The sequence below is a fragment of the Macrotis lagotis genome, chromosome 7, assembly GCF_037893015.1.
Source record: "Macrotis lagotis isolate mMagLag1 chromosome 7, bilby.v1.9.chrom.fasta, whole genome shotgun sequence".
NCBI classification, from domain to species: domain Eukaryota; kingdom Metazoa; phylum Chordata; class Mammalia; order Peramelemorphia; family Peramelidae; genus Macrotis; species Macrotis lagotis.
In genome coordinates, this window is record NC_133664.1 from 79,155,392 (window position 1) to 79,174,300 (window position 18,909).

The following is an 18,909-nucleotide window of genomic DNA, read 5'->3' on the forward strand; positions in this document are numbered from 1 at the left end:
AAATTCTACCAGGAAGAACCCCCTCATCATTTTGAATTAAAATCAATATTGCTCCTCAGGATCCCTAATATTTTGGGACCAGAACTGATGCTTACTGTCTGTGAGAATTTTCACTCCCTTTTGACCAAAATTGCCCTTCCCTACCTTTCTTATGTGACCCAGAAGTGGGTATAGGTAATATGAGTTGTGATAAAGCATCTGGTTCTGCAACTGGTGCTAGCATGGAGGTTCATTCTAGTGTCTTTCTGACCAGGTTCCCTTATTATCTTTGCCTTTAAGAGCTCCTGAAGATGGTGCTGCTTCTGTTATTATCAGCTAGTTCACTTATATGGACTATGGACAATTCTGCATGCCTGTATCACAAATCTCTCCAAATTCCTGAATTGTCTTGGGATAGAAGAATCTTTCTTTCTTTCTGTACTTTCATTGACTCTGCCATTTTAGAATTAGATTAGAGTGAGGATTATAAAATTATTTGGAGGGGAATGTTGGGAGAGTTGAACTGAACACTTTCTCTACTCTGCTTTCTTTGCTGTGACCCTTAAATAACTTTGTTTTCCAAGCAAATCATGTGCAACTGACATTTTTAGGTCCAACTAAACAAACATTCCTATTCCTTGATGAATTCTGATCTAGTATTTCATTATATCTTTCTATGATTATTTGCTAAATCTTACAAGATAGAAGCAGAAACTATTAGAAATTAAGAAAACTAGTGAGTTATATAGCTTGGGTGTACAAATAATTAATAATAATAAATAATAATAAATAGCTTTACTCAAGGACAATAAGGATAATCTGTGAACATAGTTTTATATTTTGTTAGGTTAACTTTTTGAAGTTCAGATGAAATCAACATTAAACATACTTTAATATTTATTGACTTCAATGCAAAGATACTAGAAATTATGATTCAATAGTAAAATATAAGAAAAGCCTTTAGATTAACTAAAATCTCAAGTCCAAATCATGAATATTTTCTTCAAAAAAAGATTTAGAAGGCATTAGAGAATCTTATATCACAAATTATGTTCATAAAAAGTATGAAGCTGACTATACTTTCATAGGCAGGAATTATCTCATTACTGTTTTTTTACATTCATTTTTGAATTAGCTATGCAAAATAAGAAGAATAAACTTGAGAAAATATATATCATTCAACTAAAAACAATTCCAAACTATTTAAAGAAGTTATTCACATTAAAAATGAGAAACAGATGGAAGAACCAACATTGACACTGAAAATAAAAATTTTGTAAGGAATTTAACCCATGCAAATCAATTGTCAAAATAAGGAAAACAAAAGGATCTAAAAATTATGTTATTTATTCAACATTTGACATATTTGACAAGTAAAGGGAGATGGAAGCAAAAGACATCACTTTGGAACATAATGTAAAGTCATTTTTAAAATCATATGGACAAGGATGATGGAAGATTTTGGGTGATAACACCTCATTAATACTATTGATATTAGGGTTTAGTTTATACTGGATTACAGTGTTACTGAGAGCAACCCTAGTCCCTAAATAGGCATTTTAGAAAATTATACAGTAGGGGTGGCTAGGTGGTACAGTGGATAGAGCACTGGCCCTGAAGTCAGGAGGACCCAAGTTCAAATCCAACCTCAGACACTTAATAATTACCTAGCTGTGTGGTCTTGGGCAAGCCACTTAACCCCGTTGCCTTGCAAAAGATTAATATATATATATATATATATATATATATATATATATATATAGTAGCAATATAGTAGCAAACCAAAAGTATTTGGTAAACTATAAAACTTCATGACCTTTTAGTGAATATAATTGTCTTTGAGTCCCCTTCTCAATCCAGTACAGTGTAATTCACTATAAATTAAAATGAAATGTATTTTCCTTTTTCCCTTGTTCTCACTAATTTGCAATACGTCTTTTAAGGTTAAACTCTTATCTAGCTTTGTATTGTTTAGGACAGGGCATTGTTATATTTATGGTGAGTTATATATGACTTTAGCCTTGATGAAAAATCTATTAGAACAATTACAGTATTATGAGACAAAAGTAAAGGATAAGTCCTCCTGCTTATTAGTAGTAAATCTTTTTAGTTATCTAGGCGATGTAGAGATAAAAAATCATGGAAAAAATTAACATGTAGCAAAATTTGCTTTTGAAGCAGATACTTATTCAGATACATAAATGGATATAAATACTGACACACTTAAAATATCCTCTCTCCATTCTCTATCTTCATTGCCCCTTACTAAATTCTTACTGGTGATAATATGGAGGGTTAATATTTTCAAAGAACCTCAAACAGACAGCAAGGAGAGTGGAAGGGGAAGTGGAAGGGAAGCATGCACTTGAAATGATAAATGGAGAAAATGTAAAAGCACAGCAAAGGGATCTCTTTTCCCCTCTGTATTGCCTCAAATTTTTAAGAATAAGGTAATCTAGGGCGGCTAGGTGGTGCAGTGGATAGAGCACTGGCCCTGGAGTCAGGAGGACCTGAGTTCAAATCCAGCCTCAGACACTTAATAATTACCTAGCTGTGTGGCCTTAGGCAAGCCACTTAACCCCATTGCCTAGCAGAAACCTAAATAAAAACAAGAATAAGATAATCTAATGGCATTTTAGTTTGGACACTGAGGAGAGAATTTAAGCTTTTACCTACATCAAACATCTTTTAGGAAAAGTTATTTTTCAGGAAAATTTACCCTCATTTCTAGAGGAAACTACTCTATTATTACACCAATCAATTAACCCAGGGGGAAATGCATCCACAATGACTTTTGGAGTAAGAGGTTAATATTATTCCCATAAAATCCCATACATCTTCTTTCTCTTGACTTGTCTTATAAATAAAAAGCAAAAGATATAAAATTTAGGGAAAGAAGTTGGGAGATGTCACTTCTAAATTTAAAAATGAACATGCCTATAATGAAGTGTGAATATAAAAATCAAGTTCCCATATATATATATTATATATGTATATACATATATATGAAGAACCCTCTTCCGGAGTTCAAATTTGGCCTCAGACACTTGTGCAACCCTGGGAAAGTCACTGTTTGCCTCAGTTTCATAATCAATGAACTCAACTGGATAAGTAAATGGTAAAATTCTTCAAGATCTTTGTCAACAAAACCCCAAATGGGTCATTAAGACTGAAATGATTGAGCAACAACAAATATACCAAGATTCATACACATACGCATATATGCAATCCTTATACATATATTTCTGTATATGTGTATAAATAGGTTCATTTTTTATATATGCATGTGTAGATAGATATAGATCTAGTTATATTTATATGTTTATATACACATGCACATCTATACATACACCTGTGCATGCAAATATTTTGGGCATCTGAAGCTCTTTGAGAAATACAGTTCTGTAATGAACTAATAGATTTCCAGGTCTAGCTAACCTAAAAGTTCAACTTCCAACAAATTAAATTTGATCAAGCACAAAAAGTCTTAAATTGGTACATTTGGATTCCAGTGACAGAATCATTAGAAAAATTCTGTAGTGTTCAATCTTTTTTTCCTTCTGTTCCTCTGACCGCCCATGCCACCTCCTTACCCTGCCCCGTACACTATTTGGACTTATGTGTGACTTGTTGGGAAGAGGATTGGAGCTGAAGTATTTGACTCTTTAGGGACTTCATGCTTTACCACCCATGCATATGGAGTTGCTAATGACAGAGAGGCTAGCCATCAGGGAATGCAATTCTGTGTAGACATTTTCCCCAAAATGGATTATTTCAGCCTCGTTGGTCACAGATTCTGTAGTTTTCCAGTGATTCATCTTACTATTAATAATGTCAGAGAATTTTAGGCCCTTGAATTAAATAATGATAAATAGGAGCCACTGAGTGCGCTAGGCTGAGGCAGTGCTGTTTATTTCAGTGTGAAACACTGTCAGACCTGATAAATCGGATCCCTGAAATAGTTTATAAAGTCCTGAATTGATGTGGTGGTTGGTGAGGGAGAGAATTAATGTTACAAAATAGGCCTGCAACCCAGATTTGATGAAAGCCGAGGAAAACCTTTTATATAAATTCTGTGTCCGTGGAGGAAATGACTGCAATGAGAGGTGAAAGATCTACACAGGAAAATAATGTGCTTCTCTAATCTTTGTGGGCTTCAGGTGACTGAGAGAAGAGTGTGGCTGAAGCTGGCAGCACAGGAGCTCTGGCTGCTGATATCTGGAGATTGAAGGGGTGTTTGTTGGCTGCTCATTTGGAAGAGAAAACAGTAAGGACATGGGACCCAGAAGAAAGATGGAAGACTGGTTAAGGATGGACTAGAGACTTTTAAGTTTGGCATGACAATGTTCATGGGGTCACTCTAAAGGCAGGAAATTTATGAGCCAAATGAAGTTTTGTTAAGAGGTCTCTCTCCTCTCTCCAATTGATTCATTCCCCCCCTCTCCTCTTTAGTCATTGCACATCATTGTCTGCACCCAAAAGATACCAAAGAGACTATTGTGCTTTCAAAAAGTAGCTTACCTGTACTTGAACTCGTGTCATGATGAAATTCATTCATTGATGTTTTTAAAGAGAGAAAAAAATAAGTTTTCATTTAAAAAGCACCACAAAACTAGTTTATTGATCATTTGATTTTACATTGCCTAGATTTCACCTTCCACTCCTCCACCCACCTCACTAGAATACCATTAATAATAGCAATTTAAAAAAGAAGAAAAAAATCAGCAAAACCAATCAATACATCGAAAAAAATCTTACATTAAATTTATATAATGTACCACACTTGTGGCCACCTTACCCCCTCTATCTTTGCAAAGGAGTAGCTCTTCTCATAGCTCTTCTTTGTGCCTAAGCATTCTTGTTGCAAATTTGCTCATTTTTAATTGCTTTGTGGGTTTTAAACTTCTTTTGTTGTTGTTGTAGTCATTACTTATATTGTTTTCTTAGTTCTGCTTACTTAATTTTGAATGAGTTCGTACTAAGATTGTCTTATCATGCATCATATTTGTTGTTTCTTGCCAGCATAGCAATATTTCTTCATATTCATGTATTTATTTAGCTATTCCCAAATCAAAATGACCATTTGCTTCCCCCCCCCAGCTCTCTGTACATGAAAAGTTCTGCTATAAATATTTCAGGGCATGTGATTGTTTCTTCATGTCTGGTTAAAGAGTATTGACATTTTTATTTGTATATTACTATATTGCTTTCCAAAATTGGTGGGACTAATTCACAGCTCTACCAACAATGTATTAGTATAATTTTTTTTTCTGTTCACAATAGTCCAACATTGACTATTGCTATACTATATCATTTTTCCAATTGGTTGGATATGAGGTAAAACATGAGAGTCTTTTGATTTTTTCTTTTTTTTTTTTTTGATTTGGGAAATTCTTTCAAATGCATGCCAATAATTGATAATTCTTTTGAGAACTGTGTACCTTTAAAATGACTACCTAAAAGCTCTGTAAGCACTCCCAGTGTGAGAACTCCCTTTATCCAAACAAAGGAGTCCTGCCTGTCCTCACCTCCACAGATAAGAAATTCCACAGAGTTACACAACAGCAAATGTGAGAGGTGAGAATAGAATCCAGGTATTCCTGATGTCTCTTTATAGTTTTATATAGAGATAGAAATATACTTTAAAATATTAAGAAATTTTTGTGAAATATGATCTTGTTGAGGTCAAATTGAATGAAGTACTTACGGATGACTTCAAAAATGCAGTCTGAGTATTGTTAATAGTTATATGTAATTGCAACATTAAAAATTATTTTCCACTGACTAGAAATATTGCACTGATTCAACATATAGGAAAAAAAAGCAAACCTGGAAGTTGCTATTAATGGGTTTACTGAAGTTATCTGAATAGCTGCCTGTGCTCATTCAGACTAACAGTATTTTTTAATTGGAAGGGACATAAACAATGTCCATTCTAATCCATAACTGAGCAGGGATCCCTAAAAAGTGATCATCCATGCTTTGCTTGAAGACCTCCATGAAAATGAACTCACTCCATTCAGTGACTCTCAAGAAATCTAATTGTTAAGATGCTTTTTCTGATATGAAGCCTGGCTTTGTATTGTTCCTATTATCTCTTCCAAATTCCCAATCCTGCACACCCCCTGAAAAAAACAAAACCATTGACATATCACTACCAAATACTTGAAGATAGCTTCTATGTCTCTCTTAATTTTCTCTTCTTGAAGCTAAACACCCCAAATTCCTTCAGCTTATCTGCATATAAGATGAAATAAAAGTACTGCATCATTTTGACTGCCCTCCTCTGACTACTGTTTATAGATGTCCTTCTTAAATTATGATGTATAGAATTGAGCATAATCTTCCAAATGTACATTTATCAGGACACAGCATAACATGAGACCATGACTTCCTTATGCCTGGAAACTGTGACTCTTGTAAAGATGTCCAAGATTTCTCTACCAATTTTTTCTTTTGTATAATAATGCTGAATCACCTAAAACTTGCAGTCCAGTAACTGTAGTCACACCTCATTTATTACTCACTCATAGAATTGAAATTTATCCTCATCCTTATTCATTTTAAATATATATTTATACTTTATCTTCAAAATGTTGCAAAAGTAAAAATATATCACTTCATTCTTTTATATCCAATATAGATTTTAAAACCAACACTAAAACTTGGATAAGTAATAAAGTGGCACACATGGGAATGATTGATAATCATTATACTTTTAAAAAATTGTATTGGAGCAATGAAAGTAAGGGGAAAAAATTGATCATCAGTTCTTTGAACTGACTGAGAAGTCCTATACAGGACATTAATTTATTCACTCACTAAAAATTCATTGAATGCCTTGATCTAGGGACAGAATGTGGGTACAAAAGATGTAGGAGATATGATTCTTGGCTTTCAGGAAGGGAAGGGAAATAAAATATTTATTTATTATGTACCTAGTTGGTACCAAGTAGTGCCCTAGGATTTCTTTATAACTGATATCTCATTTTATCCTCATGACAGCCCTATGTGCACTAGAATTTTTTTTGTTTAATTTAATTTTGTTTTGTTTTACAATTGAGAAAACTGAGACAAGGAGTCTTTCAATGATTTGCCCAGGGCCACACAACTAGTAATTATCTGAGGCTGAATCTGAACTCAGGTCTTTCTGACTCCTGGTCTAGAATTCTACCAACTATTCTAACCTAACTGCTTATTTTCAATATTCAATGAAAGGAAAGTAACTCCACTGCTCAAGAGGAGGTATAGTTTTGTGGAAGGAATATAGAAATTTGGGTTAAAAATTTTGAATTTCTACCTTTCCTCTTATTAGCTAGCTATGTTACCCTGGGCTAGTCATTTAATGAAACTTTACCCATCAACTCATCAGCAAAGTAAGTCATAATAAGTTACATTTTTATAGGGTTTTCAAATTCTGGAATGCTTTCATTGTGACAAGTCTGAGAAGGAGGCAGTGGAAAGAAACATTATTATGATTATTTTTTAGTTTTTTGCAAGGCAATGGGGTTAAGTGGCTTGCCCAAGGCCACATGGCTAGATAATTATTAAGTATCTGAGGCTGGATTTGAACTCAGGTACTCCTGACTCCAGGGCCGGTGCTCTATGCACTGTGCAACCTAGCCGCCCCATCTCTTTTTTATATATGAGGGAAGTTAGACTAAGAGCTTATGTGAGTTGTGATATTATCACTAGCCTTAAATCACAGGATTATTTTAAGGAAAGTGTTTTGCAATCCCTAATGTGGTTTATGAACAAGAATTCCTGTTAATAAAATGAATGGGCCTGGATCTTTAAGGTACCTTCTAGGTCTAAGAGTCTATAATGGCATGATTCTATTTAGTTAAGAGGTAATATCTAAATTGTCATGCCTCATAGGAATATTATATCAGTATATCCAGGGATAATGAAGAGGTGTGAATTTGGCAATCAGGGTGATGCAGTCTACTATAAGTTTTCTCTTAAGAAGGCGGCAGAATATGTCCAGGGAGAATATCTTGGGAAAAGCTCTTTTTTAAAAAAGCTCTCTAAATACAAAGCAATGTCATCTCCAGAGAATTTTGAACTACAATTTCTTCTTTCTCCAGAGGGTATAGATAACCTATCAAACCAAATTGCAACATAGGTAGCCTTGATGTGAGCCTGCAAGACACAATCCTGTGAGCTTCAATTAATATGTTTTGACAGTGACCCAGTTAAGTGCCATAAGAAGAATTGCTTGCATATGCACATTGGCAAGAGAACAAAGATGAAGATAGTACATTTTTTTTTGATTCTTTTGTGGCTGTCTTTTTAACCTTCATAACCAGGCCATCACTATCCATTTCTCACTATAAATAAACTAAAATTAAAAAAATATATAGAAAAGAAAAAATCAATCTCAATTGGCTTTGTATTTGTTCAGAGAAACACTTCTTTAGATTTTTTCTTCCTTACATCCTCTATTTCTAGCCAAAACTTTTGCTTTTCATTAAGTAAAAGATGTTGCCTATATGTACGGTTATTTGTAAAATAAGACTTGAATTGGGGATTTAATCAATATAAAATTTAATCAGAAATAATTCAGTGGCAAACTCTTTTAAAAATCTGTGTTTTGAATAGAAATTCAGTATTTTCCTCTAAAATTTTAGCAAGTGAGTCATAGGCTAATATAGGTTCTCCTAGCTTTAATAATGTTTTAAATTTAATTTATTAATGTGAACATTTTCATGTTTTGTTTTTCAAATATTCTATATATATAATATAAAGAAGTCTCATATATCTAGCACCAACATGGAGTACCTCCCTAGAAGTTCTACTCTAACACTTCAAGACTTGGAGATGACAAAAGGTTGTCCAAGGTGCTACTAGCAAACGATAAGCCCTGCCATGTTCTATATTCTATCATGTTGTAAGGACTTTGAATAGTGTTTAAAGCAGCAGATTATCTACTTTGAAAGTGTTCCAGTCTAGCTAAATCTCTTAGAAGCCCAGTGACAATAAGTTGAGTACTTGGTGATAATTTGTCTATGGAAACCAATTAAACAAAGAATTCTTTCATTCTTTGTGGTATCTTTCCACTTTCGCAGTGACAGTGGCAGAAAAGTGGAAAGAAGCTGAGAAGTATCACAATGTTTTTAGATTTTTTGTGCATATTAACTTAGGAATTGATAATTTAAATATAACATTGCTGTCCATTGACCAGGGAATGTACACTGGAGGGGTTAAAAGTTAGAATTAGTTGGACAGGTGCCCTAGGTTCTTCTAAAGGAGACTAATAAGTACTAAAAGAGTTTGCTTTATTGTATTTCAAAAAGTAACAAGATTGCCCCCTTATAGTACATTTGGTTATCTCATATTTCAATTCCCATGATCACTATTAGCAAAAAGACATTTCCGAAACATTAAAATTCTGCTAAAAAAGTGACAAATTTTTACACTTTGTAGAAGGTGGAGTCAAGATGATGGAAAAAACTAGAAAGTTGCCTGAGCTCTCTCCATTTCCCCTTGGAAACAACATTAAATTAAGTCTCTAAAGAGATTCTGGAGTGACAGAACTAATAAAAATATAGTGGAACAATTTTTCTGCTTAAGATAACAGAACTTTAGGACAGTTCTGTCTCATTTGGGGGAAAAGGGGAATGAAGCCCAGCACAATCAGTGTCCAGGCCAACCAGCAGGATGCTCTTAGTCACAACACAGATCAGCAGACCAATGGCACGATAAAACAGCCGGGAGACCTCCAGTTCCAGTGCAGAAAGCAAACTTCCAGCCCTGGAATGCCTGGCACAGCAGGTATAACTAGGCTGGGTCACCCCAGGGCAGAGGGCAAGTGGCCAGGACCTGAAGCACTTGCACAGAAAGCCTGCGACAAGTCTCCTATTCCCCCAAGACCAAAAGCTCGAGACAGTGTCTGTGTTCCCCAGGAGCAGAGTTCAACTTTAAAAGTCATGGAATAGACTAAAAAGTAGTAAAAAACCAGAAAAGACCCCTGACAATAGAAAACTACTGTGGTGACTGGGAATACCAAAACATAAACTCAGAAGAACAAAGATATCAAAGCACCTACATTGCAAAACCTCAAAGGGGAATATGAAATGATTTCAGGTCCAAACATCCGTCTTAGAAAAGCTAAAAAATGATTTTAAAAATTAAATAAGAAACGGCAAAAGAAAAATTGGGGAGAGACAATAGTTTGGAAAAGGAAGAAGAAAAGTTCCTTAAAAAATACAATTGGTCAAATGGAAAAAATATCCACTGAAGAAAACAACTTAAAAAGTATAATTGGTCAAATAAAAAAAAGTACCATGAAAACTAATTGAAGAAACCAATTCTTAAGGCAAAGTCAAGATGGCAGAGTGAAGGCAGGGAGTCACCTGATCTGTCCCCCCAATCCCTCCAAATATATTTAAATAAATTTTCAAGTGGTGGAATCCACAAAAGGTAGAATTAAACAATTTCTGCGTCCAAGACAATTTAGGATGTCAGCAGGAAAGGTCTGTTGTATCAGAGTAAAAGAAGAGTACAGTTCAGCACCTACAATGCTAACACTGACCAGGTCCTATCAAACGAGGAGCCAGACTTGGCTAATAAGCTAGTGAGCTAATAAACTATTAAGCTAGCCTTGGTCACTAGTCAGTGACTGCAGTCATGGTTTGTATACCTTTTAGTCCACAGATGGTGAGTCAAACAACAACTGGTCAGAAGGTGATTAGAGGGACTTTATTGCTAGCCCAGAGGTATTACTCTGTGGCTTTGCCCATATTAAGATATGAATGCCAGTCCCTGGTGGTGATTCTAGGGTGAGGAGGAGCACTAGCACATCACAAATTTAAGCTTCATCATCATAGTTCTAGGGCATAACAGAGTGCTTGTGATGATGCATAGACTATAGCACAGGCTAGGAGAGTAGTAAAATCCTCTCCTTGGATTATTCCACCTTGGACGAACTGATAACATGCAGGTCCCTTGAAGTATCTCTGAAATTAGCTGCAAAAATCCCCAAAGTTTGGGACAGTGCACCCTCCACCCTGGAAGTAGAGACCTACTTTAGTGAAGAATTAAAATCAAGACATAGACTAGGGAAATGAACAAATAACAGGGAAAAACTCTAACCACAGAAAGTTACTATGGTGACAAGAAAGATCAAAACATTCAGTAGAAGATAGCAAAGTCAAAGTTCCTCCCTCCCCCCAAAAAATATGAATACATTTAGGCCATGAAAGAGCTCAAAATAGAATTTTAAAAATCAAATAAGGGAGGTTGAGGAAAAATTGGGAAGAGAAAGGAGAGTGTTGTGGGAAAATCATGAAAACTGAATTAGCAACTTGGTGAAGGAGATAAAAAAAACACTAAAGAATATAATATTTTAAAAACCAGATTGGGCCAAATGGAAAAAGAGGTACAAAAGCTGAGATGAAGAATGTCTTAAAAAAGCAGAATTGGCTAAATGGAAAAAAAAGATGCAAAAATTTACTGAAGAAAAAAATGTCCTTAAAAAGGTAGAATTGACCAAAAAATAAAAGGAGGTACCAAAAAAGAGGCTTTTGCAAGGCAAATGGCATTAAGTGGCTTGCCCAAGGCCACACAGATAGGTAATTATTAAGTGTCTGAGACTGGATTTGAACCCAGGTACTTCTGACTCCAGTGCTTTATCTACTGCACCACCTAGCCGCCCTGAAAATAATTCTTTAAAAATTAGAAATGATCAAATGGGAGCTAATGAATTTATGAGAAATCAAGAAACAATAAAACAAAACCAAAATAATGAAAAAAATGAAATACCATTGGAAAAACAGATTCACCAGTGATTATTTAAAAGTATTGAACTACTAAAAACCATGACCAATAAAGGAGCCTAGTCATTTCCTTCAAGAAATTGTTAAGGAAAACTACACTGATATTGTACAACCAGAGGGTAAAAACAGCATTGAGTGCATCCACCAAGCCCTCTGATTCTCTTCTCTGAACCTAGCAAATGAAGTCCCATCCAGAAACTCAAAATGTCTATTTTTAAGATCAAAGCAAGATTTTTGACTCTCATGTAAATCTTATTGTTGACCTCCATATTGCAAAAGGTCTTTTCTGAGCTGCTATGACCATTGGAACTTCCACCATCATCCATGAAACCCTAGAGCCCTGAGACAAGGATAAGACCACTATATGGGGAAAGGTGTCATAAAAACTGTTGAGCACATCAATAAAACTATTGCCTTGACCATGGCTATCAAGAAATTGAATGTTGTGGAACAGGAGAAGAATAACAAATTGAGGATAGAGATGGATGGCATCTATCAAATTTAGATAAATTTGATGTAAGTGCCATATTGGGAGTATCTCTGCTTGTAAGGACAAAGCTGCTAAGAAAGGCCTGCCATATTGCTGACCTTGCAGGCAGTGAAGAAGTAATCTTGCTTGTTCCAACCTTCACTGTGATCAATGGTTCTTGTATTGGTAACAAGTTGAAATTGTAGTTCATGATCCCTCCCTGTTGGAGCAGTAAATTTCAAGGAGACCATGTGCATTGGAGCTGAGCTCTACCACAACCTGATGAATATAATTAAGCACAAATATAGATAGGATGCTACCAAAATGGGGGATGAGGGTGGTTTTTCTCCAAACCTCCTGGAGAATAAGGAAACTCTGGAGCTGCTGAAGAATGCTATTGGTAAGGCTGCCTTTATTGACTAGGTTCTCATCAGGATAGATGCTGTTGCCTCCAAATTCTTCTGATCTGGGAAATATGACATAGACTTCAAGTCCCCTGATGATCTGAGAAAACACATCTGTCCTACTGAGTTTGGACACCTTTATGAGATCTTCATCAAGGACTATCCAGTGCTATCTATTAAAGATCCCTTTGACCAGCATAATTGGGAAGCTTGGAAAATTTCACTGACACTGCAGTCATCTAGGTGGTAGGGGATGATCTCACAATGACCATTGTGATTGAAAAGTTATTGAAAAGTCTGTGAGTGAGAAGGCCTTGTACTACCTCCTACTCAAAGTGAACCAGATTGACTCTGTGCCTGAATCTCTCCAAGCATGCAAGCTGGCCCAGACCAATAGATGGGGAATAGTAGGTTCCCATCATTCTGGGTGGACTGAAGATACCTTTATCACAGATCTGGTGATGAGACTTTGCATTGGGCTGATCAAGACAGGTGGCCCGTGCTGATCTGAGTGTCTGGCCAAGTATAAGCAGCTTCTCAGAATTGAAGTAGAGCTGGGCAACAAGGCTAAATCTGCCAGAAGGAACTTCAAAACCCCCCATCAAGTCAGATCCACGCCAGGAGGCCTCAGGCTAGCAAGTGCCAGTCACCTCAGAAGAATTCTGTTCTTCTCCAAAGAAGAGGCAGCACTAAGTAATAGAGCTTTTGTTTGGGGGCAAGTTACTTCTTCTGTTTAATTCCCCTCTTCCTTCCACCTTTCTGCATTGTTCTCACTGCTCATTAGAACTGTCTTATCAGAGACTGTATGTAATCATTTGGTCCTCTGCTGGAAGACCTTATCATCTTGTGACTAAACTAGATTGACCTGTTCTCATCCCCATTTCCCTTGTTGATGTGTGGAGACATATATTTGTCATGAAGCCCTGACAAGTCCTCAGATTAGATTAGATCCTTAGAGGCTTCTATGTGCTGAGTAAAAGTATTCAGTAATCCACTGGAAAGAAAAGAATAATACCAATCATATCCTGAAAGAGATCCTAAAAAGAAAACTTTAAGGCATATTACAGCCAAATTTCAGAACTACCAGGTCAAGGAGAAAAGCAAAAAGAATGAAACAATGCAAATTGAAACAATTCTGAGATATTATCTCATACCTATTACATTGGCTAATAGATAAGAAAATGAAAATAAAAGATGTTGGAGGGAATGAGGGAAAAATAAAACATTAATGCACTGTTGGAGTTGTGAACTAATTCCACCATTCTTTAGAGTCATTTGGAACTGTGCCTAAAGGGTTTTGAAACCATGCTTACCCTTTGACTTAGCAATGCCACCACTAAGACTGTAATACAAAAAAGGATAGAAAAGAAATTTACAAAAATATTTATAGTAGTTCTTCTCTGGAGGCAGGGAGTTGTATATTAAAAGGAAGCCCTTCGATAGCAGAATGACTGAATGAACTATCATATGTAATTGTGTTGCAGTACTTTTCTGACATGAGAAATGAGGAGCAGGATGCTCTCAGAAAAACTTGGAAAGGTTTACATGAGCTGCTGCCAAGTGAAATGTGTTTTGTACAAACTAGTAGCAATATTGTAAGATGATCAACTGTGAATGACAACTATAGTCAATAGTACATTCATCTAAGACAACTCTGAGGGACTTAGGATGAAATTGCAATATATCTCCAGAGAAAGGACTGAAGATATCTGAATATATATTGAAATACTTTTTATAAAAGTTTGTATTTCTTGAGGATTTTAATTTTACCTATGTTTTCTTTCATATGACTATTATGGAAATGGTTTGCTTCACCACACAGGTTTAACCTGTTTGAATTACTAGGCTTCTCAATAGGAGAAGTGTGTGGGGAGGAAGAAAGTGGGAGAATTTGGAACTCAAAATTTTAAAAACAAATCTTAAAAATTATTTTTACAAGTAACTGGGGAAAAATAAAATACTAAATTAAAAAGGGCTTATGCAATATCTTTCAAGAAATTATCAAGAAAAACTACTTTGATTACCTAGAAAGAAAAATATTCATGAAAAGAACCCACTGATCATCTCTTTAAAGAGATATCAAAATGAAAAACTCAAAAATATTGTAGCCAAATTCCAGAATTATCAGGTGAAGGAGAAAATAATGTAAGCAGTCAGAAAATAATTGAAATACAATGGAGCCATAGTTGAACTTAATAGATTAGTGATCTTGCATTATGATATTGCAGAAGTCAAAGGAGCTTAGATAACAAACAAAAGATGGACATTTAATGAAATAGGGGACTTTAAAATTTTTTTATGATGAAAAGGACAGAGCTGAACAGAAAATTTGATCTTCAAATACATGACTCAAGAGAAGCATTAAAAATGTAAACGGGAAAGAAAAAAATGTTCTTTGATAAGGTTAATCTGTTTGCATCCCTACATTGGATGATGGTACTTGTGTCTCTTGAGAGCTATAACTCTGGGCAGTTAGAAGAAATATACACATAGAAGGTGTAGTATAAGTTGACTTTGATGTGTTAATGTAAAAAGGGGGTTAAAAAAGATTATATTGAGTGAAGAGGAATAGGGGAGGCAGAATAGGGTATATTGCATCACATGAAGAGACACAAAATACCTATAACAATAGAAGGCAAGAAAGGAGGGGGGTCAGATTGTTTGAACCTTACTCTCATCAGATTTGTCTCAAAGAAGAAATAATATACACACTCAGTTGGATATAGAGTTTTACTTTATCCCACAGGAAAGTAGGAGGGGAAGGGAATAAGAGAAGGTGGGCTTGTTCATTCCTTTCACTTTGTTATGATTACTGTGTATTTCCCGACATCTTATCTGTTTAAATGTAAACAGGGACAGATAAGATGGCGGGAAATACACAGTAATCATAACAAAGTGAAAGGAATGAACTTTCCAATAAAACACCAGTCCTATAATATTTACAAGAATCATATTTGAAGCAAAAAGATAGATAAACAAGGATAAACGACTATAACTGAATATATTATGATTCAAACTGAAGTAAAAATACAAAAATAAAAATCCTAATCTCAAAGCCAAAGCAAAAATTGATGTACTAAAAAGATAAGGAAGGAAATTACATTTCGCTAAAAGGTACCATAAAACTGAAGTAATAGCAATCCTAAACCTACACACACACACACACACACACACACACACACACACACACACACACACACACACACACACACACACACACACATACATACACTTAATGGTATAGTATCCAGATTCTTAGAGGAGAAGGTATGTGAGTTACAGGAAGAAAAGGGGGAATGTCCTCCTCACAGAACTAGATAGATCTAAATACAAAAATAAAAAAGAAATAAGGAGATGAATAGAATTTTAGAAAACTTAAATTTGATAGCCCTCTGGAAAAAAATTGAATGGGAATAGGAAAAAATAGGCTTTTTTTTCCTCAATGGTACATGGCACTTTCACCATGTAATGAAATAAAAACATCACAATAAAATGCAGAAATACAAAAATATTCAATGAATGCTTTTAAGATCATGATGAAATAAAAATTACATATAAGAAAAGACCATGGAAAGAGATCACAAAGTAATTGGAAACTAAATAATGAAAATTGGAAACTAAAGAATGAGTGGTTCAAATCATACAATAATTTCATCAAAAAAGAAAGACAATAATGAGAGAACATGCCAACATTTGTGGGAAGCAATCAAAGTAATTCTTAGGGGAAATTACATCTCTAGGAGCCTAGGTAGCTTATAGAACTAAAATAGAAAAACAACAGAGCAATAAATGGGTCATGCAACTAAAAATATAACAACAAATTGAAATTCCCCAATTAAATGCCAAATTAGAATTTCTGAAAACTAAAGGAGAAATTAATACAATTGAAAATTAGAAATTGAAAATGCTTTTTATTAAAAAACATACATAAACCTTTGGTTAATTTCATTTAAAAAAGGCAGAAGAACTAAATTACTAAAAATCATATCAAAAATGAAAAGAATAAATTCACCATCAAAGAAGAAACTAAAGCAATAATTAGATTTTTACCTAACTATATGCCAATAAATCTGACAATCTAAGTGAAATGGATTAATATTTATGGAAATATAAGTTTCCCAGGCTATCAGAAGAGAAATAAAATATTTTAATAGCCTCATTTTAGAAAAAAAGAAATTAAACAAGCTTTTAATGAACTTCCTATAAAAAAATCTTTGGAGGAGCTGGGAGCACTGAGGTCTTGGGTACTCCCTAGTCAGAAAAGGCAGCATAAGAGCTGAGTGACTAAAGTTGGGTAGGAGCTCATGGCGATTTTCTCCTTCCAATCCTCCCCCCCTCCTTTTCTCTTTCCTTCCCTTCCCTTGCTCAGCCCCCCCATCCCCTTCCCTCAACCCACTGTTTTGTCTGGCCCAGTCTGGGTTGTCTCCAAGGGACTACCATAAGTTTCATGATAGATGGCATATTTCTGGGAAAAAGGAAAACAGTAATAAAGATGTCTTCTATATTCAATCACCACCTGAATGATGATGATGATGAACCAGGTTCCATGAAAAATGAAAAGACAAATCTTTTAAAAGAAGATTCAGTTGAAGAAGAGAACTTCTTCCTAAGGGGATTATCTAGACCTAAATTTGCACTTCAGAATGACAAAATGAGACAATGTCTGGAATAAAGTGGATGAAGTAATTTATGAGAATATTACAAAAGTGAATGAAAGAGGAGACTGGATAAGCAAGTTACAAGACAAATTAGAAAGCTTATCATATAACAAAAACTTTTAGCAACAAATCTAAATAGCAATAAATCTAAATCTAAAAAGACAAATATGGTGGTGGGGATGCAAAATGAAGGCCATCATGGTTCTGGTTTGCTAGTGATCATCATTCTTATTGTCCTTGATTGATATTGGACTTGATTTGATGACTAGAGATCTTCAATAAAATAGTACTGGGACAATTAAAAAAATTAAATATTTATGCAAATGGCTGTCTAAAGTGATTTTTCTCAAGAAGTAAAAAGAGGCAAATGTCCAGTTCAAATAGGAACATTGTCAAGTTACCAATTAGCCTTTTCCCCCTTCAGTAAAATATACTCGCATTAATTTATTTTTAAAAGAAGCATCTACTTTGCCATGATGTAGGAGCCTAATTTGAAAGTGAATACTTCCCAGTATATTACTAACTTATAGAGTTAAACATTGATGATTTTATTTAACACAATTTCCTATTGTAAACTAGAGAGGTATGCATTTATTGCATCAAGTACAGGAATAGGGTGGAAAAAAAGATAAATCATTATGTAAAAGGACTGATAAGCATTTAGTCAAAGATTACAAAATATATATTTTTTCTTATAAAAAATTATGTTTTGGAAATGTTTTCCATGTACTTCTGGAGAAACTCTTTTCAATACTGCTACTTTTTTTTTTAGGTCTTTTCAAGGCAAACAGGGTTAAGCAGCTTGCCCAAGGTCCCACAGCTAGGTAATTATTAAGTGTCTGAGGCTGGATTTGAACTCAGCTACTCCTGACTCCAGGGTTGGTGCTCTATCCACTGCACCACCTAGCCACCCCAATACTTCTACTTTCAATTGTGACTAAAGACATGCCAGAAAATCTATGTTGCCTATAAAACATGAAAAAAAGAAAAAATCTCCAGAGTCATATGGATTTACAAATATATTCTACTAAACATTTTAGGAACCATTAAATCTGTTACTTTAAAGATTATTTGGGGGGCAGCTAGGTGGCGTAGTGGATAAAGCACTAGTCCTGGGGTCAGGAGTACCTGGGTTCAAATCCAGTCTCAGACACTTAATAATTACCTAGCTGTGTGGCCTTGGGCAAGTCACTTAACCCCATTTACCTTGCAAAAACCTAAAAAACAAAAGATTATTTGGAAAATATGAAAAGAAATTATCCTACTAAATGTCTTTTAAGGAGAGGAATATGATATCCATACTTAAATTAGGACAAGACAAAACAGAGAAAGGAAATTATAGGTCAATTTCCCTATGCAATATTGGTGCAAAAATTTCAAATTAGCAAAGAGATTATCACAATTTATCATAAGGATAATACAGTATGATCAACTGAGATTTATAAAAGACATGCAGTGTTTGGTGTTCAGGAACTCTCAGGATAATTGACCATGTCAAAAACAGAACTAATAGAAATCATATGATTATTTCAATAGATGTAGAAAAAGCTTTTAATAAAATATAGCATCCATTTTTATTAAAATCACTAGAGGGGTGGCTAGGTGGTATAGTGGATAGAGCA